At 40.7% G+C, this 27,938-nt stretch overlaps 1 long non-coding RNA gene and 2 other non-coding genes across 7 annotated transcripts; all 3 read right to left on the bottom strand.

Annotated features, from left to right (window-relative positions):
• Positions 1-1,753: 1,753 nt before the first annotated feature.
• Positions 1,754-15,843, bottom strand: LOC149919119 (uncharacterized). Of its 5 annotated transcripts, none has more exons than XR_016464448.1 (7): positions 15,760-15,843; positions 14,273-14,325; positions 13,433-13,502; positions 12,707-12,791; positions 11,616-11,641; positions 10,821-10,866; positions 1,754-10,185 (listed from the first exon to the last, which is right to left on the bottom strand). It is a non-coding gene; the product is annotated as an uncharacterized LOC149919119 (long non-coding RNA). The 5 variants fall into 5 exon arrangements; XR_016464447.1 differs by having other exon boundaries at positions 15,753-15,842; XR_016464444.1 differs by having other exon boundaries at positions 15,143-15,819.
• Positions 10,369-10,439, bottom strand: LOC116240819 (small nucleolar RNA SNORD50). The gene has a single exon (XR_004169416.1). It is a non-coding gene; the product is annotated as a small nucleolar RNA SNORD50 (small nucleolar RNA).
• On the bottom strand, positions 12,544-12,613 carry LOC116240814 (small nucleolar RNA SNORD50). The gene has a single exon (XR_004169414.1). It is a non-coding gene; the product is annotated as a small nucleolar RNA SNORD50 (small nucleolar RNA).
• Positions 15,844-27,938: the final 12,095 nt, after the last annotated feature.

Here is a 27,938-nt window from a genome sequence, read left to right as displayed (position 1 = left end):
GGCATCAGATGTTACCCTTGGGTCAGCATCTGGCAAAGCTTCAAGGAAAGAAAAAACATTAAGTGAAAGCACTTGCCCCTTCCTCTCCAGTATTATTCAATATTGGACAGAGGGGCTGAATTAAACAGATTCCATCCCATCCAAGTACTCTTTCCTCACGAGGACTTAGAGTCATGCAGAGAGCATTCCTCCTAGGCATCTGAATTGAAGCATCTTAAAGTCACTGCAGGACAGCAGTGCTGTCCTGTTCACTCACGCAGGGGGAGGCAGCCAAGTGCTGAAGCTGCAATTTGTGAAATAGAGCTATATGCTGCATCAATGCAGAACAAACAGCTTGATGTAAGTCTTCCTCCATTCTAAATACTGACCAGACCTGCCTATCACTTCCCTGTACAGTAGCATCCAAACATTCCTGGCCTGGGCTAGCAGTTGTCAGGTTCCAGTATCTGGCACACATTATTAAAAAAAAAAAAAAAAAAAAGACTAAACGGAGAAACAACAGGATGGAGATCACTGGGATCATCTAAGGTTGCTGTGAACAGCACTGCTTGGCTCCCAAAGCTCAGTTCTCATTTACATCAATTTCTAAGCCATGCCCAAATATTCCAGATGAGTGCTAGCTGGCCCAGGGACTACATTAACCCTCCAGTGGCATAGATGATCAGATGTCAATATTTGGACTGATGTGGCAGAGCTATTTGACGAGCAAGGACATTGCTGATTACCCAGGAGAGAAAGTGCCTGATGCAGCAGTTGTAACACAGCTTTCAGGTTAAGTGTTCCATACTATTTATTATGTAAGCAAACAACCTAAAAATCCTTTCAAGCATGGGTGAGCCCAAATAATCTTGCACCTTCGAGGACCCTGTAAGACTGGACTTTTTTTCTTTACACTCCTTGCCAGGTACAAGGCAGATATAAATGCAGGATATAAGTACTATCAGAATCTCAGGCTCTGCTTGCTGCTTTCCAGCAGTGTTTTAGAAGATCTACTCTAGCTGAGTGAAATGCTGAGTTGGACCGTAGCTATCTTGGTTGGCAGACATAACTGAGTTTAATCTTTCCAGCTTATGCAGAGCAGACCAGGTATTCATAGTTTTGCACAGGAAAGTGCAGACAACATAACCTGTTCTCAAACCTGAACAAATCCTGCAATTTAATATGGGAATAACTATTACTGCTGCATTACGCTGCTAGAAGTAAGCAGTGCTCTAGTTCCTTAGGTAAACCTTAATTTTGCTTAGCAACGGGGCACTAGAAAAATTAAAACTTCTGTTTAAAGTTTTCACCCCTCTTTGATCTGCAGGGGACATGAGGAATATTATTCTTCCAGTCTGCCTCCAGAAAATAAACTTAGAAGTCTCTTTGATCCTGCAAAAAATATGATTTTGGTGGGGTTTTTTTTTACTTTTGATCTTAAAAGGTAGCAGCAAACAGAAAGAATTGCACTGAAGTTTCATTTTCAAAACTTAATCTACAAATATCAATTAAAAATAAAAATCATACTAGATTATCACTGATACAAGGAGACTTGTTTGCATTCAAATAAAGCCAAAATACCTTCCAACATCTCTAGGATTCTCCTCTTTGAGTTCTGTACTAGAGGACAACAATGTTCAGATATACTTACAGGAGTCAATGTGGTTGTGAAAATATACATTTCTACTGCTAATAAATTTATTATAAATATTAATTTTTATAATCAAATATTAAGATAAATTTATTATATGCTAATAAATTATTTCCTGCAGGATCAATACTGGATGTGCTCAGATACCTGAAAACCAACTGTTAAAATCACAGATTAAAGTTAAATGCAGGAACCTCTAAATTCTCATAACCTTCCAGTTTAGGTGTTTTTACATTTTACTGCCACATCCACTGTAATGTTTTATTTCTCTCTCAAGTATATATTATGACAAAAATCTTACTCATTTATACTAACAGATTAATGCCTGTGATTTAGTGCCAACATCTTTTTTCCCTCTAAGTTCTTTAAATTTCTATTGAAAGATCAGTCTAAGTTGGTAAATAAAATGCATGGAAGCCGTTTACCAATATCAGAGTAACAGTACTGATACAGATCTGCTGAGGTGAGAAAAGGCTGTAAGCTATGTGCACAAGAATTTTTTTCGTTGGAAACGATTATGCAACTCTTCTAGTCCAAGGACACAATGGGAAAAAAAAAAACAGAATCAGAAATGTGCAATGAGTGATACTGAAATGGAAACATATTTATAATGAATGCACATTTTATGCAAATACCTACCAAAGCAAAACATGAGACATTACAGCTTAGCTGTTCACCTGCTTTCTATAGCTGAAAAGAGACCACAGAATCATTAAGGTTAGAGACAACCTCTAAGATCACCAAGTCCAATGGTTAACCCACCCCCACTATGCCCACTAACCACATCCCTTAGTGCCACATCTGCACCCCCAAGGATGGTGACTCCACCACCTCCCTGGGCAGCCTGTGCCACTGCCTCACCACTCTTGCTGAGAATTTTTCCTGATGTCCAACCTGAATCTAGCTAGCACCACTGTAGCTAGCACAGCTGAAAACCACTACCTATTGTCCCTATCTCTAGATACCACAGTTAGTTTCTTCTACCCTCTGGCTGACAGTTCACAGTGTTGACAACCTACTACTATTTTCTCTTGGGCTCTTTCTCACTCCCCAGTTGCTAGCCAGATCTCTTATGCAAGCAGTCTATCCCCTCCCAGTAAGAAGACTCAGTTAATATAAAGATTTTTTCCATACAAAAAGGAACACTGTCTCAGACAGCCACAAAAAGCAAATTAATTTCATGGATAACTTTCTGCAGTTTGGCCCGAAACAGAAAATCTTCTGCACTGTTATTTTATCTTAATGGCCAAATTTCTGAGACAAGTTTGATATGAAATAAAGACAGATGAGGAAATTTTTTTAAACCTCTTCATCATACTGCTAATGGAAGCTCAAGCTGAAGCTCAGAATGCTTGCTTTCAGGCAAGATGCCAATTTTCTCCTGGTAACTATTTTGCTGCTGCTAGAGCAGTTTCTTCACAGATCATTCCCGCTTTTTTAATAATTGAGGTGCCTCCTTCATCCAGCCAGACCTCAGAACATTCAAGGTGAAAAATACGAAATTCAGAGCCTAGTTGTGGAAAACTGAGATTTTTCTGAACCAGAAAAAAAGTGAGAGTACTATGCAGTTCACAGTTGATATTTTGCCTTGTTATATTCCAAGGAGGTGGTTTTTATTTAAAAGAAAACTCACTTTTCCCTTTTCTAGCTACTTCATTGCCTGGAACTTTCACGTATGGGGAGCCCAGTATCAATCCTGAAGTGGAAATGTTTCTCTCTTACATCTGAAGCAACCCGAAGTCCAAATGGCTATCATTCTTCACACATTTGCAGTTTACCAAATCAGCAATTTATTTGTAGGCTCTGTTCATGACTTCTTGAAGAGCAAATCACTGCTGTCATGTCAAATCAACTACAGGAACTGGTCGTCTTTTACAGCCCAACAGGTGTTGGAGTATTACTACTTTAAGTTACAGACAAAAAAAATTCCTAGTGACTTTTCTTTCCTTTGCTTAAGTCTCATATTGAAGGCCTACCTAGTCATCTTTCATAATTTTATATTTTGCCTTGGTTCTTAGTACGTTTGCTGCATAATTTCTGGGAAAAGCAATATGGGACAGATTAACATATAGGATAAAAGGGGAAAAGGATCTTGCGATAGGGACAGTGCTGAAGACAACAATAGTTTTGGACACCGAGGTCACAATTTTGGCCAAGAGTAAGAAAGTTCACACAGAGAGAGCTCAAAGCTTCAATAGATCTACTGCGATATCTGTAAGAACTATAAATTAAGGAAAGAATAAATATACATACACCTTTTGTCAGCTTAAGAGCCCCTTCCTAATTGAGAATCAATAAATTTTCATGTTTCCTGATCACACTTTAGCAGTAAAGTGACTAACTGGAACATCCAAACTGATAATTTAGGAAAAGCAGCATTTCTTTCAGAACTTAAGGCCAAGACACTTCCAGGAGTGCTATCTCAGAGAAAAAGAAAACCTCTTTGTAGACCATTTTCTTCTCTTTTGGGGTAAGTGAAGATTCAAGTCTCATAATAAGCAGTGATCCCAGGCACTGACAAGTTTTCTCAGCTTGAAACCGAAGCTAACAGGCTTTTTTCTTTTAAAGTTGGTCAAGTAAAAGACATCACAAAGTCAATCATCCTTACACAACAGTTTACCAGTAACATACTGCTCATAAGAACCTCCCTAAAACTGTGTCTAGAGGTAACTAAAAGTAAAACCTGAAACCAAAAGGGTCAAAGAACATCACCACAGTATAATTCAGAATTGCTGCCCTAAGGTTGCAAGCACTACTGGGCATCTCATTTAATAAATGAGGGTAGAAAGTTAAGCTATTCTTACTGCTTAAGGCATAGTAGTATGGAGTTTGAGTACGAAATCCTGATTCACAAGACTATCTTTTTGATTCCTTTGGTGGAAAATCTTCATTTAGTATTGTATGTTTTACTCCTCCAATATTAGACTTGAGAGTTCTAGAATATCTACATGCTGTGATTACTAGCCTTACAAGCAAAAGTTACCATTCTCTCCAATATGCTGTGTCATAAGAACTACAGGTTGCCACATTCAGACAGACTTAAGAGATTTAAATGTACTTACCAGTGCCAGAATTATTAAGTCTTTTCCAGTTAAAAACTACTAACTCATAGATGGAAGTCTTGCTATTTCTATTCATCAGGGCAGCTTTTTTTTTTTTTTGAAAGCAAAAAACACAGCAAAAACTCTGAAATCAATGCTGCCAAAACGTCTTCATGTGAAGATTCCTTCACATAGAAGAGAGGCTTTCAGTGGCCATACTGCATGCAAACCAAATTAGCAGAAACTATGATCAGTACCAACTTAACTGGCAGAAGTTCAAGGGCATAGAAACTAACATTAATTACTTTTGACAACTCTTAAGAGTAGTTCAAGAACAATTTTTTTCAAAAATCCAGGTACTGTTACTCCTCATGAAGTTTCTGAAGGAACATCCTCAGCACTGCGATGCCCTAACAAAAATACTATTTTAAGATGTTGTGAAGGTAACTCCTATTCTTGCTGCTGAACTTCTTACACTGTGGTTAATACTGTTGAACAGGAAGGTGGGGGAGCATCAGTTCCCACAGACCAAACCTTGTTAGTAAGAGCAAATTGGTAACTTAACCAAGTACACTGCGGCTGCGTATTCTTCCTCTCCAATGACCTTTAGATGATCTAAAAATACAATCTTTACTTTTCACTCAGCCTACCAGCTTCAAAATAAGTTCTAAGCATTTGAGTCTATTAATCTGTTAGCTTCTTCTCACATACACAAAATAACTCAGGTTTACTTTAGGTCAGCCTGTAACAAGTCCCTGTCTACAATCCTTAAACTAGTACTGTCATTGCTGAGACAATGTTCCTTCACTTACAGGGAGCTTCAATCCTAAGTAAAAATAGTACTGATTTGTTACAAGCCTGAAGTATGGCTCAGAGCTAAAGGTGAGAACATACATCAGTAGACTGAATTTTCATCTCTACTGTAGTTTAAACAGTAACGCTGACCTAGCAGCACTCTTAGCCAGTCTCCAGTTATTGCAGTTTTTGTTAGTGTAAGAGTTGAAAGCAAGACTAATATTAAATTATCTTCAAAGAAAAACAAATAAGCTGTTACTTTAGTCCTCCCCTAGCTCCTCTCATCCATTTCCCTGCTGTTTCAATCATATGCAAGACTTTATGCATTTTACAAGTGATGTAGCAATTCACATTTCACATCTTTTTAAATGGAGATCAGCCACAATTGCCTGTAATTCTCAAGTAATTCTCATGAGGAATCAACATCTCCTTAGGAAATTCCCAAGCAAACCACTGGAAAGGATCTCTATCCTCCTGTTTCTTATACTGGTCATCCTCACATAGAATACTGAGCAAGGCTTACTCAATATAGTCATTCTTTTGAGCATAAAATACTACTTTGTCTTGCAGAGCCTACAGGAAGTTTCAAACAATGGCTGAGGAGTACTGTTTTCACAGCCCTGATAGCCTAACTCAACTATCTTCTAAAAAGCCACACTGTGTCTGAAAGAAAACAGAATTATTTTAGTTTTCCAGTTTACATCCTCTAAGAAAAGCAGACAGTTAATATCAGACAAGCAAAAATGCTTTGTAATACTAATGAGAAGTACACAGAATGCAAGTTACTGGCCACATACCAACACACAGCATATACAGGCTTCTATGTGTACTCTGCTCATCCATAATACCCACTTGTTGAATTAATTCACTACAACTCAGATTATCCTCTCAACTCTGAGGAAAAAATGCTATCCCAAACTCAGGGTTAAATATGCTCTCCAATGTAAAAAAAAAAAAAAAAAAAAAGTCCTTGGACAAAGTCTAACATTGCTCAGTCTGCTGTGACAGGTCAACTGTCTTAACTGAATGAGTCTGTCTCCTCAAAAACTCACTGTTGAGCTTCCACCTTTGGAACTTGTAACTTACCAGCTGTCAATTCAATTGCAATGTCCATCCGTGTCAGTACAACTCATAACCAACGTTTATATGGCAAGTTTGTACTATTAGGAGTTTGCCTGAAGAAAAGGCAGCAATGCCACCAAAGCAGGCAGCACATTTCTCCGTAGAGTGGTTAGCTTGACAGGACACACATTTTCTGTTCTCTTGTGTTTTTAGCTCACATTGCAGCATGGGTACTTTGCAAAAGTAACTGCAGCTCACTTGGTATTGTTTATGATATACTGTCTCCACAAGCAAGACAAATTCTCCAGACAAAACGCCCTGCCTTAAGCGTGTCTTCTCACTTAAATAGTAGCAAAGCATTTATGCACAGCCACTCTTCTACTTCCCAAAGCTTGAAGACGCTCTCATCTAAACACAACACTCACTTAACTCAGGAGAATGCTGATCTTTTGCCCAGTTATGAAGACCAACACAGCAATAAGCCAGGACAAAGTTTGTCTAACCACTGATTTTGGGAATCACAGTCCAATAGCCATGTGATAAATTAAACACTAATGACAGTGCAAGATTTTAACAACTACTTAAAATACAAATGGCAAAAGGGCTTTCATGCTATTTACTGCAACAACTGAAATCAAAGCTTTAAATCTAGCATGGTATTCTGTGCAGCTGAACTTTAACATACCTTCCAAATTCATTACAAGCCAACTTCATAATTATACACAAGTATCACACAAAAAACAAAACATACTAACACTAAATCCACAAGTGGTTTGCAAGATTACCCCCTACCACATGAGCAAGCTCACAAATATTATACCTTTCATTTTAAAATTTGTGATGTTAGCTTCCAACATCATAACCATTAGTCTCATTCTGAAGACTGTTAATGTAGTCTCATGGTTAAAAAACTTTTTCAGACCTTCTGTAACACATTTTTCTTTTGTTACCCATATTCTGCAATCCTGTGAGCATTTATTATCGAAAGATTTGCAGTTAACACGCCCATCACTGGCCACATCTTTTTCTGGTCTTAGTGAGAGGCACACATTTTTTCACGAGGAATAGCTTCTGGAAACAGGCTTCCACCATCCTAAGCACAAATGTAATACAGTTCTTTGGCCCTTCTATCTATTACTGCCAATCTTAGATTAGAACATCCTCAGTATTTTAGATTAAGATTGAAGTACTTTAGGTATTCAAGTATCATCCACAATCCTGAAACTATCTTTAGCCTTTTGATGTCAGAAATTAGAAGAGTAACTCATCCTCACCAGTTTTACTAGATGCCCACATACTAGGAGCTCCTCAAAAGGTTCAGATGCCTTCTATTAGCTTCAGCCAAAAAGACGCTGTTACAGTCAAAACATACTGCAAATAAAATCTTGCCCTGTACTATTAAATAAGCTATATAAAAACCCTTTCAGAATAACTAATATACTACTTACCAAACATTGCTGCCCTATTATCCTTTTCTGGTTTTCAACACACTTCTTCCCCTCCAGAAGACACATTGAGTGTCCTAAAACTGTCAACTTTTAACTCACCATCTCAACTGCTTCACTAAACATCGTCAACAGCATCAACTACATAAAAACCAGAGAATTGTAGGGGTTGTAAGGGACCTCTGGGGAATGATCAAGACCAATCTGCCCCTGCTTAAGTAGGTTCCCCACAGTAAGTTGCACAGGCTGATCTTGATAAATTCCAGAGGAGACTCCACAACCTCTCTGGGCAGTCAGTTCCAGTGCTCTGTTGCTTTCACAGTGAAGTTCTTCCTGAAGTTTGTACAGAACTTCCCGTGTTCCAATTTTCATCTATTACCCCTCATTCAGTGTGATGTGCACACCACTGAGAAGGGCTGAAAACGCAATGGACCTAAGATGGGAGACTGATCCTCCGCACTTCTGAAGTATATAACTGCCAGGGGAGCTTACATTGTCCAGGAGCCAGTCAAGCAGCGTGTGGAATGTCACATGTTCAGCAGGCCCTGTACCAGTACAATAAGGCCACATTGCCTCTGCAGCCCTTGCAAAATGTGAGCTGTCAAGAAACGCTTTAAGTGACTACAGAACTGATGTTCAACAGCTAGTTAAGTTTTCCACATCCTCATCTTTATTCAAGAGCATGTACAAAACACAGCACAGAAATACCTACACTTCTCAGCAACATTAATAGATAATGAATCCTGATGAAAGCCATCAAAGGAAATTTTTTTGTAGTAAAATTCTGCAGCTTATGATGATACATCCAATAGACCAATTTACATAGCTAACTCACTGAGAAGCAGTCTCCAACCAGCCAAAGCAGCTGCCTATTACTTACTGAATAACCAAAGCAGGTTATGCAGTAAGCCAAGCCACTCCTGGACTTCAGTCACACCATTAACGTACTTTTTTTGTAGTCAGACACTTATTTCTGACCTTCCCAAAGCAGATGCTGCTACTTCATGTTCTGCACTACTATAGTACTGCACTGATAGGAAAATGGACCTTTCAGGTATTTGGTGTTTAGAAATAAGTACATTTCATGAAGTTCTTTCAGATTCCTAAAGGAAGTAAACTGCTAGCATCCAATGCTATCATTTTTGGCTGCAGACTACAGGGTTGTTTCTGTATTTTGGTACATTCCGAAATCATTCAGTAACTACAGCACTACTGATCACTGGCTACTATGCAGTTGTATATATTGTATATATACATTCCCTCCTTTATAAAGCATTCCTGAGAATGCAGTACAAGAACCACACCTTAAGGTGGACTGCATCTTCCATGCATAATTTGTCTTTAAAGGTAACTTACTCAGATAATCAATTTACAATCCCTTTCTTCCTTGGTGGAAGAGATGATCTCCTTAATACAACAAATACAATGTTAAAATGTTACTGTGTGGTTAGTGACTGCTGCAAGCAAATGTTCCAATGCTTATACTCCTTTTCCTCCCACGCTGGGAACAGATAACACTGCCAATGTCTTCTTCAGTGGGCACAGTTCTAGTTCCAATACTGGTCTTTTCATGCTAAACTGGCAGCTCATGAAAACCCCCCTTTCCTTCTCTCCCTGACTAGATGCAGAAGAGATTGAAAGCTCTAGGTCCATGCCTTTTCTGTAACCACAACTTCCCTCATGCCACCTGAAATTTCAAGCGTTTCTTTTTACAGGTGTTTCATGTTGATGCTTCCACACCACTTCATCTACTTCCTTCAATCTCTCACATGGTATCTTCAGGAAGCACTCAGTAGTTTGAATTTATGTATCAATGCTGCATGGCCTACCTGCAACTTCCACTGTTTTGAGTTATTACAGATGCTCAGTATCAAAAAGTCTGCATACCCTTACATTTCATAAGGGCCAATAGTCTGTTTCTTTCTCATATGTGGAAGCTCACCACTCATTTCCCTACCGATAGTGTTATCCTTCCCAAAGAGGGCAGTTTGATGTTTTGGAAAAAGTGTTATTTTAAATACACAGAGACAGTAATTTTGGTTCAGGTGCAGCTTTTGTTAACAGTATCTGCTAAACAATTTCAATAACTGTTTCAACAGGATTTTAAAAGCATGGTCCCACTCCAAGCGAGAACATCTCTTCAGGTGTTACACTTTCTTCCAGTTACAGATCCACATTTGTCAAGCAGCACTGACAAAAACGTTCCAACTCACTGGAAAAAGGAGAACAAGGTCTAAATAAAATGGTTCATTTGAGGAGGAAGAAACTTAAACTTGCAAATAAGCACAGAATTGTATACTTTTTACTTTTTTTTTTTTTTTGCAAAAGCACCTAAAACTGCACAGAACTTGTAATACTTTTACTTCAGTAAGTTCAAATCTAGTCTTCTGATCTCATCTCAGATGCCGGATCCGTAGTAGGTTTTTCAGCAAAGAATTCAGGTTCGGGATAGGATCATCATAGATGAGATGCAGAAACTGTACTACAAAAGTAAATCTAATACATGATGGGCTTTCCTGCTTTGATAGCGTCACTGATTGCAATGAAAAAGTAGAACATTCTCCATCCTTTCACACATAAGGTAAGTATTTAAAACTTCACAGGTAGATTTTAAGGTTAGCTAAGGTTAGGCACAACTACTGGCACATGCAGTCCCTTGGGTAGTAAGTCATCTTATACTTAGTACACATACACAGTAGTATGTAAGTAGTAGTAAGTTACAATACAAACCTACTGTATCAGTTATTGAAGCATATTAGCAACAGTCACAGCACTAAAAATTTCTTACTTGTAAACACAGACTTCAGACTTAATCATAAAATGCTCAGAAGCTTTTTAGTTACATACCTGAACAAATTAGACATTTGTTTGTACAGTTGTGACCATTTTCCTGCTGGAAAAGAGACATTTATTAGCTCAGAAATGTTTTCTTCCATCACTCAAAACACAACTTACTATTTGGTCTCTCATATATTACTAAGCATGTGGTGGAATAACACCAGTACTTATTAAGCTCCAGAAAACGTAACCTACAAGTGTTCTCACATCAAAGTAAGTTTCTTTTTACATGTCTTGCCTGGACACTACATAACTTTGCTATAAGACGTGAGGGACAACTAATCTGTTAAGTCTAAGTCTCCCCCTACCATGATCAGACACTTCATTTCTGAAAACGAGTGAGAATATTGTTCTCAGCTTGTAGCAAAACACCAAAAGCCCAAATCTATCAACAAGCATTATATTAAAAAACTATTCTTCTATGCAGGACACCTGAAGCAACAGGAGAATTATGCATGGTATCTTGAGCTGGAACTGATAAAACTTATAATTAAGGCCAATATAGGTGATAAAACATTTCAGCATTTCCCATGATGCACATACACGAACTCTACCGTATTTCAGATATGCCATCTGCAGTAATTGTTTACATGTCACTTCGTACTTTTAAATGGGGTTGATATGATAATGCAGTTTTAAGTACAGTCATTCAAACATAGTTTGCCAAGTTTTCAAGGCCTGAAAGAACTACCAAGTCTATCATCTTTTTAATGTTTTACCTGTCATGAGACAATAATAATCTAATCTCAGAAGTCAGACATATGCATTTTTATAATTTAATTCTCTCATGTATTGAATTCATACCTTCAAGAAGCAGCCTTCAAGCATTCCTGCAAAGACAAAAATTGCAACAGTTTTATTAACAAGGCTTGCTACTTTCAGCTTTCCTTCAGACTCCTGTCTAAACAAGACATTATTTTAAAGGTAGCACTTCCACACAAAAAGCTTCATTGCTGTGTTTAAGTTTTACATACTGGGACAAAACCCATCTTTAAAATAAATTGTTAGTAGCAGTCTTTAAATGCCTTTCTTTAGGAAGGAGTGAAATAAAATTATAGGTATCTAGTTGGACAGCAAAATTAGAACCTCACACTTCTAGATTTTGACTTTTTAAATGAAAACTGAACTTGGATAGAAATTGTGCTTCAAAACCCACATTTCAGTGAGAAAGATTAAATTCAGTAAAATGAGAACAAAAACCTTGAGTTCAGCTACCAAAGCACCTGAAGCACAATGAGTGTTCTCATGCACACTTTCTCCCTGCTGCAAGTAAATTTAGACTAGCCCCTCTGAATTAGTTTAACACTAGAGCTGAAACAGCTTTAATTCATTACAATTCACCTCTAATCATTAACTTAAGCAATCCTTAATGCCCGCATCAGAATGCATCTTGAGTTAACAGTGCTTTTGAAAGAGTTACAGTGCAACTGTCATCAGCTAACTCAAAACCCAGCAACACTTCATTTTCTTACCAGGGTGCTTTCAATGCTTGGTGAGTTTCTCATTTTTACGCTCTGAAACAAGATACCTCAAATTACATGAATCTAGGCTTGTCCTCTCCTTTCTTTTTAAAGGTGCTACCAGCTGCTGGGCAACAGCACGTCCATAAGTCATTTCAGTAGTGCACCAAAACCCTTATTCACAATATTGAGCTTGTATATGGGGACAGCACAGTAGTAAAACTGGGAGAGATTGAGAAAGATTAAATGACTTTTGAAAGAAAAGTGGTTTTGACTCAGAAGCCAGATCCGTATGAAGTTTTTTTCATCAACAAATCAGGTATGGCAACTTCATCACAATCCACCACTTAAATAACTGTACTGGAAAGGGAATACACAGAGCTTTAATAGGGAATACATCAACAAAATTTTCAGCAGTTTAACACTAAGTATTACCTCTATCTGTTGCAGTACAGTTTCCAGGACATCTTTCACCACAATGCTCAACTTTTCCATTATTAAAACCTGTTCATATGCCATCCTAGATAGGAATAAAGCAAGCAGTTAGAATATGTTCATTCAGTAACACAACCCCCCTGGGATGACCAAGTTTTAGCCTTGGGGATCGCCCCTCCTCCCCATTTTTACTTTCCAGGCACAGCCAATGGTTGTAGACATTTGAGTTTGACAAGTTCAATTGAACAGATCCTAATACTGTTTCTCAGCATTTTCAAGAAATGAGAATATAGACTATACTCCTAAAAAATGAGTAATACATTTTAATAGGAAACTTAGAACTAGATTTGTCTGTTTATACTGACAAAGAACTTCCAGCTGTCAACTTTTTTTTTTTTACCTCAACTCTTATATTAATTTTCTGATAAAGTGTACACTGACATTGATAATTATATGTACGCTGATAATTATAAGTCACCTTGAGGTAATCTTTGTCACATTTACAATGTAAATCTTAGACATATTTTACCAGCTCCTTCACAAGCAGTTTTAAATAACCAAAACTATTCACCCACCTTCCTAGCCTACACACCTCAACAGATCATGTCAAATAACATGCCTAGTATCTCATTTCTAAGCTAATGACAATGTTACTAATTTGATTACAAGTATGTTGCTAAGCCATTTAACAAGTTAATTTATCCCTACAGATCATTCAAAACATACACAGCTTTCAGGAAAATCCACTTGTGTGTACCAAATACTCTTCTAGTTCCAATGGTGCTTCCATCTTGGGCTAAAATCAAAATTAAGCAAAAATTAGTTCAAGTAGAAAATCTGCTGCAAAGGTCTAAGCACCATCTCATATAATACCATGTCAGGAAGTGATCAGCAGGAACTCAAATTTCTTTTCATACAAAAAAAATTATCAAAATTAGTGTACAATTGTCTGCCAAGAACTTGCAGTTGAAATTCTATACACAGTAGAATAAAGGTGGCCTGAAATCATTTTAGATCATTTTTTTAGGATGAAGAACCAAGTCATTTAAACTTCTGTTTTACATTACACATTTATTCACAATGTTAGTCCTAATATTTGTAGATTCCTTCCAACTGAACTATTGTACTGTTCACAGTTTACAGAATCAGCAGTTATATTCAAATATGGCCACATATATGGGTTCACATTAGCTCTAATACATGCCCAATGCAAGACAGTTAACTTGTAGTGAATTACACTGATCTCAAAGGTGGTGCAAGTTAATCAAGTGATCTCTCATGTAGGCCCTCATATGTAATGAAGTGGTACAGAAAAGATGATAATTAAAAACATGTGACCTCAGCACAGGTCTTAACTCATATAATAATTCATCAGTTTAAAGGTGACCAAGAAAATGCAATGTCCTGCAACTGTTCTTCTGTTTTGTTTCACTCAACAGCCATACAAAGACGACAATCTCCAGCACCTCACACATTCTATACTTTCGTCAGACAAAAGTGCGGAAACTGAAATGGAAACATTCACATGCAGGGTTATTCCTATAGCAAAAAAAAAATAACTATTACCTTAATGCTTCTGCACAACGTATTGGAAACCACTGAAAGATTCTGCTTCATACCTAAAAATAAACAGCAGACAAGCGTACCACTTGAAACAAATAGATACTTAGTAGAAGGTCCCTTGATAACACACATTAAGACCTTCTGAAGTCACAGAAGCAATGAAACGTTAAGTACTCAAGCCTTAGTTTGCAGTTTTTTCAGAAGGTAGCAAGGAAAGAAAATGCAGCCATTTAAGTAACAAGGAAACAACAAGTTATATTCGTTCACAAGGCAAAGAAAATATTTGTTTTGTTATGTACATTTCAAATATGTTCCTTCTTTCAACAAAGATGTTTATTACTGCACACTGTGTAGATGAAATAAAGGCCATAGTCTGTGATAGATTACTAAACTTGGCTTTGTTTCAGGTGAGAGCAATTAAAGTATATTTATTGCACCCAATAACCATGGTACTAACAGCTAGTAAAGATACAAGAATTTCACTGCTCAGTAACCTAACACCTGACTCAGGATATCATTAGACGAGCCATCTCAAGGCAGAGTGATTGCCTCTTATATCAACACAGCCACCTCCTTAATTGCTGCTTGCAGATAAGCCTACTTCTCTCTTTTGCTTGCAATTCCTGCTCTTCCAGGACAACTACTGCTCAATGACAGCAGCATTCCCATAGAGAAAGGAGAGTCTCAGGCTAAAAATTTTAAAAAATATGAATTTCCACAAAGCTTCTTTTATTCTGCTCTCACTGCCTAGCAACAAACACAAGCCTCAACGGTTAAAGAGTTCATCTGGTGATTCACCAGGCACACAACCCTATGTCGAAGTAAAAGGGCCACTGACTTCTCCACAGACGCCCTAACCTCGTGTTAGAATACCTCTCTCCAGTCCATCTGTGTGAGAATAGATAATTGACAACTAAATGTAACATAGGGCCGCCCCGCTCTATGAAGGGGCTGTCTGTGACCCTAATGCCTCACGGCTGCCGGCGCAAGCGGGCAGCGATGGCCCAGCAGCTCCCGAGGGCACCTCTAAGGCCGCCGGCCTCAGCTCAAAATGGCGCGGGCCACGCAGAGCCCCGCCGGGCACCGCCCGCACCGGGGCAAAATGGGACCCCGCCGCCCACGCGGCCGCCGCCTCCACAAACTACGCGTCCCAGAGTGCCCCGCGCCACTTCCGGCAGGGAGCCGGGCCCATCACTTTCCCGCCTCCCTCGCCGCGGGGCGCAGGGCACGCCGGGACCTGCAGTTTGCCCCTCCGTCCCTTCGCCGCCGCGGCGCTTTACCCCCCGGGCCGCGGCCTCACGGCGGTCGCCGTTCCGCAGTATCCGCACCCTCTACGTGCCGCCCCACGGAGCGAGCTGCTCCAGCTTCAAACAAACGCGCGGCATCGCGACGCGGTGCCCCCCGGATGTCCGAGCGCGAACCAACAAGCCCGGCTGCCCCTCAACTCTACTCGCCCAGCGCCGCACCCATCCGCCCTGCTGACCTCTTACCGCCGCCGCCACCGCTCCACAGGAAAAGAGGGGGCGGGGGGCGCTCGCGGCCTTTATATGGACTTAGCGGGGTGGGAACGAGGCTAGCCCCGCCCATCGCCCCGCGAGCCGAGGGCGGGGACTGTGAGGGCCGGGCGCAGGAATGCGCTTTCCCCGCCCAGCGCGCGCCCGCGCTCGGAGGGGCCGGCGGTTGTTGCCCCGCCTCGCGTCCTGCCCTCAGCTCGCGGGCGGGGTGGGGCTGCGGCTGGTGGCGCGGTTCCCTTCGCGCCGCGCTCGGGGGGCTGGTGAGGAGCATTGGAAGAGGCGGAGTTTCGTGTGTCAGCCGGGTGTTGTTGGGGCTCTCAGCTCGCAGGGATTTTGCATAAAACGCACGACGAGTAGAGACAGAAAGGAAACGCAGCTCCACCTCATGAGCTTACCACGAATGCGTCTGCTGAGTTCTTGTTTGCTTTTGTCTGTGTTCTGATGGTGTTTCCCAGGGCTTCAGCTAGCTGAACTGTTCTATAGCTCTGCATAAGCCTTTCAGCTTTCCTTTGTCTCTAATTAGATCTTCCTGGAATCGCACCGCTCGCACGCCCTTTCCCTTTTTGGAAATGGCACGCACCGCTTTACCGCGTACAGCATTCCGAGTCGGCGGGGCAGACAAATCGTCTGCTGCTCGCAGCGGGTGGAACGCTTTCTGGCACGGCTATTGCTTCCTTCTGCAGTTTGTCACCGGAGGGTCGGATCACTGCTCCACGGTGAACCCGGGGGCGGGCTTGTTCCGGTCCCAGACAGAAAGCCGCTTGGTTTGCAGCCGGATGGCCTCGTGTGCTGGTGTGGCAGTGCTAGCGAAATGACTGGGAATGCACTGCAGTGGGGGTGGCAGGGGCACTGGAACCTCGGTGGTGCTAAAACTGCTGTGAAACCACTTCCTAAATTGTACCATCGTAGAATCATTAAGGTTGGAAAAGACCTTTAAGAGCGCCTTAGAGTTCAATCATCAGCCCACCCCCATCATGCCCACTAACCACATCCACACGGTTCTTGAGCACCTCCAGGGGCGGTGACTCCACCACCTCTTGGGCAGCCTGTGCCACTGCCTCACCGCTCTTTCTGAGAAGAAGCTTTTCCTGATATCCAATCTGAATCTCCCGTGGTGCAATTTAGGATTATTACCTCTTGTCCTATCTCTGTTACCTGGGAGAAGAGGCTGACTCCCGCCTCACTCCATTCTCCCTTCAGATAGTTGTAGAGAACGATAAAGTCTTCCTCAAACCTTCTCTTCTCCAGTCTAAACAATCCAGTTCCCTCAGCTGCTCCCCATAAGAATTGTGCTCCAGACTCTTTACCAGCAATGTTGCCTTTCTTTGGGTGCACACTTTGTGAAGGGAACCTCACTAGCTTCTGTAATCTGTCAGAAGAAACTTGTTATCTCAGTTAGATTTTAGGAGACAAGTTTACTGGTAGCGCCTGAATGCAAATTGTACACAAACAAGATTTCCAAGAGAAATACAGGTCGTATTTCTCAGCAGCACGTAAATCTGCTAGTCACTGGTCAAGCTTCTGGGCCGAGGGAAGTACAGTGTAATAGAGATGGGCAATAATTACAATTGCAAGACTGAAAAATGTTATCAACAACAACAACAAGCCTGCAATTCTACATCATATTTTAAGATAAGTTTCCTTCTTAGCTGCTTTGCTTTCCCCTCCTTCAGGCTTCCCCCTTTTGGAGCTACACCCCAGGTGTTTGGATGAGAGTGCAAACTGTAGAGCAACACCTGATCCTCAAACTCTGCTCTGCAGCAAAATCCAAAGGCTAGTTGGAGCCAGGAGTGCGATTGCAGCAAGGCTTAATTTATAATGAGCCCTTCCCAATTTAGCTCACCCCACACCTGTGCCTGTATGCACAGTGTTAGCCCTGGAAAGGAGAGTGTTGGTTCTGAGATGCTGGTGGCACACTCTTTTAAGGCTCACACAAATTTATGCCTGGTGGTAAGGCCCCTGCTAGAAACTTTCAGCTCGAGGTAACTTCCTCCAAGTTATCTTTTCTTACTTTAAATGATTTTATTTCTCCCCCCACTTCCTTTATGTTCCTATTTTGAATCTAGCTTCCTGGATTTTCTCCTGTAGCTTTGCAACTTTGATGACTCACACCTCTTGGTTTAGTTTGGGGTTGTTACCAGCGCATCCTTTGGGATACTGAGTTCCCCTCCCCTCTCAGCTTCCCAGCAGGAAGTCTATTGTGCACAGCTTTAATTTCTTCCTTCTCAGAACTGACAGTACTCACTGTGAAGTCCTGAGCTGACTTTACCCTATTTTGCACTATGTATCATAAAAATTGTGAGTTGTGAAAATGTCATTTGGCTTATGATTTTGGCCCTGGTAATTATTGCTTATAATTTTTTACAGAGAGAAAAATTCTTTATATAAATTTCTCAATGGTTTCTCTTCAAAATTTTAGTCACCTTACTGTAACAGAAAAATAAGTATGTTTTGTTCGTAACTCAGATCATAAAAATGTTAGACTGGCTGCACAGAGTCAGAGCACAGGGTCACCCCCCAGTATCCTGCCTCCAACTGTAGACAGAAGTATATTCCTAGGGAGGGGAGCAGGGACAGAACAAGCACATAGGAATCCTTTCCTGAATATGTGCTCAGCTTCTGGGAATACCAAACTTAGACTCCTCCCAGAGGATGGTGGTTTTCTGTGTGTGTAAATGTAGCAACTGTCCAATCCTCAGTAAATTTGCCTTCCATAAACTTGTGAAACCTTCTGTGGGGCTTGTATAAAATTTTAGCATCCACAGTATCAATGGCAAGGAATATCACAGCTTAATTACCAAATCACAGAATTGCAGGGGTTGGAAAAGACCTTAAGAGATCAATGAGTCCAACCCCCCTGCTAAGGCAAGCACACTACAATAGGTCACACAGGTAGGCATCCAGACAGATCTTGAATATCTTCATGGTAGGAGACACCCAATTAGTGTTATGGGAAAGTGCACATCCTTTAGTTTGCTTTGTACCTACTATCTGTTACCTGGCTGCCCAGTTTTAAAAGAAGCCCTGAGCAACCTATCCATGAGTGGGCATCCCCTTTTATCAGTGACTGTATAAAACACCTTGAGGGGCACCTCTACACACAGCAAATCTTCTCACAGAGGCTGCAGAAACCTCATTTGCTTACTCATTCCTCATATGGAAATCAATTTCTACCCTCGACCTTACTTTTGTTGTTCTTTTCCGATATTTTTCTCATTTCTCTTTGAGATTGCAGTCTGAAAGTGCATTAAAGAAGCAAGCACAATATGGGCTTATAGAGTGTGTGTTGATCATTATCATCATAGAATGGCGTGGGTAGAAAAGGACCACAATGATCATCTAGTTTCAACCCTCCTGCAATGTGCAGGGTCACCAGAGCAGGCTGCCCAGAGCCACATCCAGCCTGGCCTTGAATGCCTCCAGGGATGGGGCATCCACAACCTCCTTGGGCAACCTGGTCCAGTGCGTCACCACCCTCTTTGTGAAAAACTTCCTCCTAATATCTAACCCAAACTTCCCTGTCTCAGTTTAAAACCATTCCCCTTTGTCCTATCACCCTCTTAAACAGCCATTCCCCCTCCTGTTTATATGCTCCCTTCAAGTACTGGAAGGCCACAATGAGGTCTCCCCAGAGCCTTCTCTTTTCCAAGCTAAACAAACCCAGTTCCCTCAACCTTTCCTCACAGGAGAGGAGCTCCAGCCCTCTGATCATCCTAGTGGCCCTCCTCTGGACCCGCTCCAAGAGCTCCACATCCTTCCTGTATTGGGAGCCCCAGGCCTGGACGCAGTGCTGCAGATGGGGCCTCACAAGAGCTGAGTAGAGGGGGACAATCACCTCCCTCTCCCTGCTGGCCACCCCTTTTTTATTGCAGCCCAGAACACAGTTGGCCTTCTGGGCTGCAAGCGCACACTGCTGGCTCATGTCCAACTTCTCATCCATCAGAACCCCCAAGTCCTTCTCCGCAGGGCTGCTCTCAAGGAGATCTTCCCCTAGTTTGTATAAATACCTGGGATTGCCCTGACTCATGTGCAGCACCCTGCACTTGGCCTTATTGAACCCCATTAGGTTTCCATGAGCCAACTTGTCCCCAGGCACTTCCCAAACTTTGGCTTTTTTTTTTTTCCTGCTATTAGTATTCATGGAGACCATGGTTCCACAGAGCTCTCTGTCACTGCTGCACCATCTTTAATACCAAAGCAATTTCAAGAGAGGGTTCACACACTGCAGTCCATCATTAAGTCAATTAGCATTTCATCTTGGTGCCTCTACACACTACGTGGTCATGCTGAAGCTGCAACATCTTCAAGAAGCTTGAAGCAACTTCTGCAATGAATGCCTCATAAGTGATAAGTGGTCTGGAGTGGGAAATTCCCCCAGATCTGCAGCACTGAACACAGAAATGAAATGGTTTTATGCCTTTGAAATAGTGTCTTCCATTTATCTTCTTATCACCTGTGAGGATGTGCATAGATGTTCATTCTGGTTTTGTTTTTAATAAGCATTTTCATTTTTATACAGGTCCCCTTTCTAAATTTGAGTCCAGCTGTGGTGGACTTTTAGTTGCTTCTGCAAAGATGGAGTGTCTAAATGTACAGTGGTTGCTCATACAGAAACTTTTGTTTTACTGACAACCTGATCAGTTTATTTGTGGCTAAAATTAACAGTTAAAGTTTGACTGAACTTCATACAGCAACACAACCAAAACCAAACCCTCTACAGGAAGTTACTTAAAAGAAGCAATAAAGTTGGTATATTAAGACAGCCAAACTAGTTAATACTAACTGTTTTGATTAGCTATTTTTTTTCTCTGTTGGCCAAAATAAGTCCACGTGCTAGCTCCAGGAATACAAGATTGTAACTACTTTGTTGTAATAGTGTTCATTATCTTGATGATAGGCCCAAAAATACTTAAGGGATGTTCTACAGTGAGGCTTTCTTAGTACTTGGGGCCATCATCTTTCTTGTTCAAATTCTACATTAACTATATTATTGAAAGACAAAATACTTTAAGTGCCGGATGATTGCTGTTTATCTTATTGAATTTTTCTCCTTCTTAAAAGATGAATAGATGAGAAGAAAGTGTTAAAGGGGGAATGCTGCAGAAAGAATGGGGAAGAACAACCTGCTTTTTAACATTCTTATCATATTCCTAGGGCCTAGCAAATTAATATTTGCAATCACTTCATTCATTAATGGGGAATAAGAATAAAAAGTCGTTTATTTCATACAGCCTTGAAAAACTGTCAGTCTTGCTCTTCCCATTCCTTACCAAGAGGCTGTCTCTGAGAAGACAAGTCTGCTGAGCTATTGGATTTTTTTAATTCAAAACTGTTTTTAAGATTGCCACCTTTCAAAGTCTTTCTTACAAGTAAAATATCTGATAATCATACCATATAAAAAAAATCAGGAAAAACAACACGTATTTACCTTACCCTTGCTAAAGCTAAGTATCATGTGAAGTATTACAACAAAGTAAAAGTTGTAAAACTGCATTCCATCATCTGGGTTTGAATCTGGGCATGGTAAGTACAGATCGCTTGGTAAGAAGGAGGCACTCCCTTTGAAGTGGAGATTTCTTGGAAACTTAACTATCTGGAAGTTCCATCTGATGAAGTAAGAATAGAAAACATGCATACACGTTATTTTGCTCATAGCATGCATATTGAAACACAAGTATTAGTTAAATAGTAAAGATGTAGGAAATGTAAAGATGTATTGGGGGAGGGTCAGTGGGGATGTAGGGAAAGGTTCTTCACCAGAGGGCAGTGGGAATGGCACAGGCTGCCCAGGGCGGTGGGTACAGCCCCTGTCTGCTGGAGTACAAGGAGCATTTGGACAATGCTCTCAGACACAAGGTTTGAATTTTGGGTGGTGCTGCATGGAGATGGGAGTTGGACTCAGTTATCCTTGTGGGTCCCTTCCAAATTAGGATATTCAAAGGCAAAAGAAATAGCATGATCTGCAGTGCTAATATATTCTTTTTAATAGATTTAATTTTGCATCACATCTTCACTTTGGAAGATGCATAAATCTTTCCTGGTGTTCCTCAAGTCTTTTTTATTGTAGAATTGTCTCCATGTTGTCTTGCTCTTAAAAGTAGCATGTTTTCCAGGACAGGACAGTATGATAGCAGGCTCTGCGAGCATAGCGTGCTCTTCTAGTTGCTCAGTTCTTCATGCAGAGGGAGAGATCAAACAACACTTTATAAAGCCGTATTTTAACTCATATAGGTCAGCTGACCTCACAAGCTGCTGCTGAAAGATGTGACCTTGTTCTTCGCTCCCTCCCTGTCCTCACTACATGGTTTTACAAGCAACTGCTGAGGGTGATAGAAAACCTTTTGTTTTTCCTTTTTTGTTTTTCTTAGCTTTAGTTTTCTAGCAAATCAGCCACCTGAACTGACTCATACTGTGAACACCTAACCACTAGATTTAACAGAAGGGAAGTGGTGGAGGCACACGCCCTCAGCTGGGGAAGATTTGAGCATAGTGATCTCCCTTGAGAGGCAGCTCTAAACATGATGTGAATCCTCTCTTTCGATCTCTCCAAAACACACTGTAGGACCTATTCAACTGTTCCTGAATATAAGAATTAAAATAAATGTTTATGGTTTAAGAAGTCTGTTCTTCTACTGTATGCTAGTCTCCTATTTGCTCTTGTACTGTAAGAAATAAATAGTACGTCTCTGAATGCAATTAAATTATATTGACAGTTGATATTTAGAGCAGTATAACTTATGGCTGGCATTACTTAAAATCAAGATAATCATAATAATCATCCCTAGGATTTATAAGGTTAGTCTGTCTGGTTGTTGGAAGTGGGAGGTTGTATAACTTGAAAACTTGAAGAAAAGGTAAATTAACGTTTTGCTGATGTCCAAAAAGGAAGCACAGCACTGCAAATTTGTATTGTCTAGACAAGCAGATTACCTTGTCCTGATATTCCTCTCTTGTGTCCTGAAAGGTGAACAGGAGGATGAAACAAGGCCATCCACTTTTCTTGCACTCAGTTCTACACACAATTTGCAGGCTAAGTATGAGGCAAGGCTGCCATTCCTTGTCAGCTCAGAGAACAGGTTCTTTGTCTCAAATCATGCAGGTAATAGGTGGATGAAATTTACTTATGTCCATGTGCAGTGTTTCTAAGAACGGGTTCAAGTGGAGTGGAGAAGCTGTGCTATGAAGCATAAAATAGCTGCTGGCTATAGATGTGATCTCCCAGCATATATATATATATATTTTTTTGAAATAGTTGTGCAGAAAACACTCCCATCACAATCCTTTGGAATCCCAAAGCTGCACCTTCTTGGGAGTCAAAGGTGGATGATGAGGAGATGTACCTATTGTTAATCCTTGCTTCCTAACAAATGATGCTGGGGGAGCTTTTTGAGTGGTCAGCTATCAGATCTACAAGCAGGTCACACAGGAAAAACAGCTGGATCGTCTGGGTTGGTATCCAGCTTAATGACAGGGTAGAAGCCTGGGGTCTTGTGCAAGGTAGAAAACCTTTGGCTGTTGCTAAATCTTGGAAGAGGCAAGCAACTCAGTGCCTATGGTGTTGTGTGGGGAGATTGGGATACCGGACAGGTGCCAACATAATTCCACAACTGTTTTGTGGCCTTGGCTAGTGCAGGTTGCCCTGCACTGGAGTGGTTTTCAGGATGCAAAGTGCTAGTTGCATGCATGCATGCTGAGTAATGCCATTCTTCCTGCCAGGCAATGCCAGGTGAGGAAGTTCCTTTCTTGTTGAGGGCTATACACTACAGCAAGTAGGACATTGGGACTGGGAGTGCCTACTTGCTTTTTTTGTATTTATCTCCCCCTAGACCATCTATGGGAGATAGAATCCAAGATCCTCTTACAGGAGCCTTAAGTGTCTTGAGATGACCTCTTCTAGCTGTGGACATCCCACTTAGCTCATCTGAAAATTCCTGACATTCTGCCTGTATTTCTGTATGGGAAAGACTCCAGCAGCAGCTTTTTATTGGCCTATTGGTCAGTAAATTATTACTACCCCCATAGGGCCAAGTGATGTGCGCTGTGGGACAAGGCAGTGGCTGAAACCTTATCAGAAGGTGTGAGCACCCTTGCTTGTAGTGCCCATCTGACACGCGGCCTGACCCCCAGCCAATCCCACATTGGATAAATTTTCCCTGCTTTGTGATTTTGAATGGGGTGAACACTAAGATCATTCTATTGTAAACACAAGAGGGCACCCCCTCCTCACTTTTAAATGGCTTACAGCATTTGTGCAAGGAAGTTATTGGCAGAACAGTGCAGAATACTCACTTTGATAACATGACAAATCCTGTCCCTTTACAAGCATTTATAGGCTGTGAACTTATAAGCCATATTTAAGAAATGCACTCTTGGCTTGGTCCTTTCTCCAAAACAGAACGGAGGAAGAACAAGTTGAATTTTACCCTTGATCTCTGTGAAATAATATTTGTGCTTTTATGGTAACCAGAATTGCACTAATGCTAGGGAACTGCAGTTTCTTTGTGGGAATTTCAAGTGCAATTTCTTGTGGAAACAGAAACAAAGAGACTACTTCTTTTGTCTACTACTGCAAATTCATTAGGAGAAACTACAAAAAGGGAGATTAAGAATTGTTATCCTTGCCAACACTCTCATATACTGATATCAGTGCACTGTTCAAATAGATGTCCTTTACCCACCCACTCCTCTCTGTCTGATGTGATGTCCGGTAAGTGTAGCTGCCTGGAGCATGCAGAACACAAAAGTGTATTTTAAGTTTATCCAAGGGCCTCAGCTATCGGTATTAAAGTCTCATTTGAACACAGGAAGTGTTTAACAGCTCTTTAATGCACAATAAGTGAAAAATCTAGGGTTGCAAAACAGAATTTCCCAGACATTTTAAAACACAGATCAGAAAATGTAGTCACTTTTTTTTTTAAAAGGAAATATGAACATAGGAAACCCTCATACTATACAATCCACTATGCTCAGCTTAAGTGTTAAAATTTTGTGTCTCTTCTTCGCACAGAGGAAGCTCTCTGGTATGTTCTAAAGCTTTTCAACGAGGAAACAATAACATTCAGTTGCCATTTTTCCAACTACAGAAAGACAAATCAGAATGGAGGAGTGAAAAAACTATTTCTATTGCTCACTGTGAACTTCATCACCAATTCCTTAAACAATTTTCCCTTTGGCTGAAAGGTCTGATGTCTCTTACAGCATTCTCAGTCTGGAATGCTGAAAAAAGAACGAATCACATCCTCTAATGCAGCAAATTACTTGACAGTGCTTTAGGGGAAAATTTGTGAGACTTAAATTATATCAAGTACTAAAACAGTAACTCCTGGGAGTGGTTATGTGCTGGAATTAAATACAAGTCAGTTTCTGCTGTGGTCTCTTGAACTGCATTTTATCTTCATGACACTACTTTTTCTTTTATGGCCTGGCAGATCCATAAACCCGTTCCTGACTACGCTATGAAGCAGACAGTGTGAAAAGATCAAAAGCAGATATCGTACTTGTAATATAACTTTGTAGAAAAATATTGAGTCTAACTGAATTTTCTGTTATTGGTTGCCTCTCCAAAGAAATTTGGTTTAAAAATGCACTTTTTACTTGGAACAGTGACAGATTCACGTGAATCAAAACGCTCATTTCTGAGCATGATCTTTTCCTCTGAAATAGCAAGTGATTTACAGGTATGGATGTTTCTGAAATGATGAACATGAAAGTTGACTTTTAGATATATTAATGAACCAGACTGAGGGGGCCAGCTGCTCTATAGAAGGCTACCTCTGCCAGCACTCAGAAGTTGTTCCCCAGGAAGGGTCAGTGATAACTATTAAAAAGAAGGAATCAATCTGATATGTCAGGAAGCCTCCCATAGGCTTTCTCTCTCTCTCTCCTTTCCTCCCTCCCTTCCATATTAATAAAGGTGTATTCATACATTTGGTAAAGATTAGACATGAAGAGAAACTCATAGAAAATATGTAGATTGCTCCAAAAGTAATGCCTCCTATTTCCATGAAAACTACAACAGGTTCAAAGAACACTATAGCACTATTTCATAGCGCAAAGTCTCAGCAACAAAACACTATTTTTCAACATAGTCATTACCATTAGCCATACATTTTCTCCCACAACAGAGAGGAGTCTGCCTGCTGTGCTCATGAACTTCTGCACCAGAGGAGGTGACCTGCTGTTGCTGGTACTGAAATGCATCAGCCACCACCACATTGTGTTCACAGCCACTGTTTGGTTTCCATAAGCAGTCAGCAGGTGTCAATGAATATCAGCAAGAGTGACTTCCTTTTTCCTGCACAGAGGAATTCATTAACACACCTTTGCTTCTGTATAAGAAATGAACATACAGACATTATAATTATGAAATAAACAATAGAGTTTGGCTAAGCAGGTTATTATATCAAAAAGAGAATAAATAAAAGCACTTACCCTTGTCCTGGGCTTGCTATAAAACTCCAAAGGAGGGATCTCCAGAAGAGATCTTTCCCTACTGGTAGTCAGCTCTTAAATGGGTCTAGGAGAGGTGCAGCCAGGCTCCACCCCTTCCAGCAGCACAGGTGAATTGCCTTCACCTGTGCTCCCAGGGCTGATTCATTGCTCATCTCAGGTGGTCAATCAGGTTCAGGCCGTGATTCAGCAGTTCCCATACAGCTTCATATACACTTTATGCACTGACACCATTTTGTAGAACTGCCCCTCTGCTGACATCTGTCACATGGTAACCAAATGTAATGGAATATTGGTGGGAAAGTTCACCCTCTACTGCCATACCACCAACGTCTGTCTCTGACATCATGGGTCAACATAATGAAGTAGGAGGCATTACCTTAGGAGTAGTCCTTGTAGAATTGTCTGAAATATAATATGCAAGTTGTGAATCTGGCTATGTATGAGAAAGTACTTATTTATTACAATAATTTGTTACCTGTAATTACCTACTTCCATTTTTATCTATTGTAATAGGAGGATAGATATATAGGATAGCTGTTGATGAGGCTCACACATCCACTCCTTCATGGCAGACAGACCCAGTTCCTAGCAAAGTTTTCTGTCTTATGACAGTGATGCAACATGCTCTGGCAGGTCTGGCAGGGTGTTTGTGCTGATTGATGGCAATACACCACAGGTTAATAAGGCTGACTGTTGCTGGCATTTTCTTCAGAGAGGTACTGCTGTGGTCTCTGGAGATTCCAGGAAAACTTGCAGGAACATAACAGGAGGTGATAATCCTACAGCAAGTCAGGTTAAAATTGGTCAGTGAGTAAACACAGGTATCGAGGAAAGATCAGCCACTCAGACAATTGCAAAAGCCTTGTTGTTTTGGAAAAGCAAATCAATTCTTACTAGATACTCTTCATTTTGATTCATCAAATCAAGACAATTAAGAAATAATTTTATAATCTTTTAATGTCTATTTTTCATAGGATAGGATAGGACAGGATAGAACAGGGTGGGGTAGCATAGGATAGGACAGGACAGGACAGGACAGGATAGGATAGTTCCTTTGGAAAGGACCTGAAAAGATCATAGAATCATAGAATCTGGTCATCAGGTCACCAAAGATTATCAGGTCCAACTTCCTGACCTATTCAAAGCTAACCAAAAACTGAAGAGTATTAATGACAGCGTTGTCCATTTGTCCAAATGCCCCTCGAGCCCTAAATGTCACAGGACATCTCTATAGCAATCCTGTTTCAGTTGCTGATCACACCCACAGTAAATACATTTTTTGGAATAGCAGAGTATTTATCTTCTTCTGGTGCCCTAAAGGTCCAAAATAGAAATGACATTCATTTTACATTCTCTCCCAACCCAGAAGCAGAGGGTGCAGTCATCCTGAAACTGCTGTGTCAGGTCCAATGCATGGAATAATATGGCTGAAGGATCTTTGTAATGACTAAACACAATATGCAGCCACTACGGATTCTACTGCTTTCACACCTTCAAGGTGCAATGAGAATAAAGTAGAGCAGGTGAAAGAGTGTTACAATCAAAAATACCATCTGGGGGCTTTTTTACTCTGTCGTTGGGTTGTAAATGGAAAACTGTTGTTGTCCAGGGATAGCTGGTCTCAACAACCTACGCTTGGTAACTTCAATTTTTTAGCTAAGCAGTCACAAGTTCTCTACCATTAATTAGACTTCAGTTTCAGA

This window comes from Phasianus colchicus, chromosome 2, assembly GCF_987193195.1.
Source record: "Phasianus colchicus chromosome 2, bPhaCol1.hap1.1, whole genome shotgun sequence".
NCBI classification, from domain to species: Eukaryota; Metazoa; Chordata; class Aves; order Galliformes; family Phasianidae; genus Phasianus; species Phasianus colchicus.
Note: the sequence above shows the minus strand (reverse complement) of the source record. Positions and strands in the feature narration are given on the sequence as shown.